The 2,500-nt window shown below is 51.9% G+C and overlaps 1 pseudogene; it reads right to left on the reverse strand.

Annotated features, from left to right (window-relative positions):
- LOC136995548 (28S ribosomal RNA) overlaps positions 1-2,500 on the reverse strand; it is an 8,505-nt pseudogene that overhangs the window by 2,302 nt on the left and 3,703 nt on the right.

Genomic DNA, 2,500 nt, shown 5'->3' on the forward strand with positions numbered 1-2,500 from the left:
GTACAACTGGAATTGCCATCGGGAGTTCTTCTCCGATGGATGGAATCTTGTCCGCCCTTCCTCCAGCGGCGATCCAGACCTTGTTGTATTCAATCTGGATCCCCTCTTCGAGAACAATAGTCCTCGTGATGTTATCGGAGGACTGGGCAACTCGGTGTAGCCGGCGAGCCTGAATATTTGGAATCTGGCTCGCCAGCCGCGCAATTCCTAATCCGCCATCACTTGTGCTGGCATATAAGATGGCATCACATGTGCTGGGAGGTAAGTGAAGCCAGCTCTTCACTGCCGATCGCATGGCAAGGTCCAGGGCCTGGAGGTATGAGGCGTTTACTCCCGCATGATCTGCTGCATACAGCACCCGTGGGACTGCATACCTCTTCAAGATTTCTACCTTCTGCAGTGGCTTTAATGGGGCTGCCCCGATGTTCTTCACCCATATGTCAAGCTTTTCTTTCAGCTCCGGCTTCGAGAGTCCGACCCAAGGGTCTACTCCCAGGCCCAAATATTTCTCGGAGCTACCGGGCTCAATCAGATGAAGTTGAGCCCCTTCAATTTCCCATGGGTCACAATTGTTGACAGTATAAGAGTCTTTTGTGGGCCTTATCAAAAACCCATGGCATTTTCCAGCTTGCACCCGCAGCCCTGTAGCGTGACAAAACTCCTCCACCACCTGCAAACTCTTCTGCATGCCCTCCCACGAGTCACCCAGCAGAACCAGATCATCCGCAAACGCCAATGATGATACCAAGCTGTTACCATATTTGAATCCTTCCCTGGTCTCTTCCAACCTACATAGCAACGGATCTACTGCCAGGTTGAATAGCAATGGGGACATCGGATCTCCCTGCTTCACCCCGGTGAGGATCTTAACCTTCTCCGAGCAGGACTTCCCGACCTCAAGCCTTGTCGCAGAGTTGTTATAAGAATCGGCGATGATGTCAATTATATGATCATCAACGCCCTTCTGACGGAGGACCTCGAGGATGTGATGATGACTAACTGAATCGAAGGCTTTTGCCAGATCCACGAAGACGACCGCCAGCGTCTTATGATCTTTCTTCGCGTGCCGTATCAGCACTTGCAGGAGTTTCAGATTTTCCGCACAGCCTGGGGCTGAAATAAACCCTCGTTGGCGGCTGTTAATCGGGCAGGCTCGTCGTAGTCGTGCTGTCAGGATCCGTGAGAACAATCTTAAAATTACCGACCCGATGGTAATGGGCCGCCAATTATTAACGTCCTCGATCTTTTTCGGATCCGCGGATTTAGGTATTAAAATTGTTCTACATTCTTTGACCCCATCTGGGATCCTTCCAGCCAGCAGCCATAGATTGAACAATTCAGCCAATTGGCTCCCCTGAGGGTCCTTTTTAATAACATCCCTCAGGGACAGGCCGTCTGGTCCGGGAGCGGAGTTCTTATTCATTTCCGCGATGTTCTTCAGGACCTCTTTTGGAGAGATCATCTTCTTGAATGCAGAATTTTCCGCCACACCAGCACTCCGGAAGGCACCCAAGCCAATAAACGGGGATCCCTCTTCCCACTTCCTCCGAAACGTGTCATATAACTCGCTCATTGGAAGGGGGCACTTCAGTGCCTCGATGTTATCCAAAATGATACTAGCGAGCTTCTTGCGGTCTATCTCAAAGAGCCGCTGGTATCGGAGATACAACCCTCTTCTCACCGCCCTGTTCTTCATCCACCTTTTCTCCTCCCTCACAGGTGCGGGCTTCGCTTGGTGCTTCCTCCGTTGTTTCAATTTTCCTACGGCAATTTGCCCCGCCAGCTGTGACAACCACTCTCCTGCTGACGCTTCGATGACTCTCCGGGCGTCCTCGCCATCCTCCAAGATCTTCCTACATGCGATCATATGGCTTGCTGGCAGGGAACCCACTCGTACCTTCTCTGCCATAACCTTCCTATATTCCATTCTTATCACTTCCTTTCTTTCCTTCTCCACCGGGGACTCCCCACCGCGCTCCATCGCAGCTCTTCTTGGCGATGCCGCTGTCTTGGCACCCGCTGCAAGCTGTCTTCTTTTATCACTGATCTGCTTCGCCGTTTTTGTGGGCAAATACTCCCCGATCAGTTTATTGATGAAGCGCTCGTTCTTAAACCGCTCCTCCAACTCTAGCAGCAGAGCCGTCTCTTCCTCTGTCCAACAGCTTCTATGCATTCCTCTCAGGCTCTTTCCTTTCGGTCGAGCTGCTTCAATCCTCTCCAGATTCCTAACTAGTGGGTGCATAAGACGCTTATGCTGAGACAGGCCGCTCTTGGTCTTAAATTGCCGGTCACATTCCCCACAGCGCCACATTCCAGGTTCCTCCGGGGCTTCCTCCTGACTGTGGATTTCTGGGGCTCCCTGGCACTTCGGAAAGTGGCAGGCAATGCTATGATGTTTCACATTTGTCCTCCCACATCGGGAGCACTGAAAGAGAATTCGTCGCCGGCCATGGGCCCTCCTAAGATGTTCAATCAGAGCCGCGACTTTCCCCATCCTGGT

The sequence above is a fragment of the Apteryx mantelli genome, unplaced genomic scaffold, assembly GCF_036417845.1.
Source record: "Apteryx mantelli isolate bAptMan1 unplaced genomic scaffold, bAptMan1.hap1 HAP1_SCAFFOLD_124, whole genome shotgun sequence".
Classification (NCBI taxonomy): Eukaryota; Metazoa; Chordata; class Aves; order Apterygiformes; family Apterygidae; genus Apteryx; species Apteryx mantelli.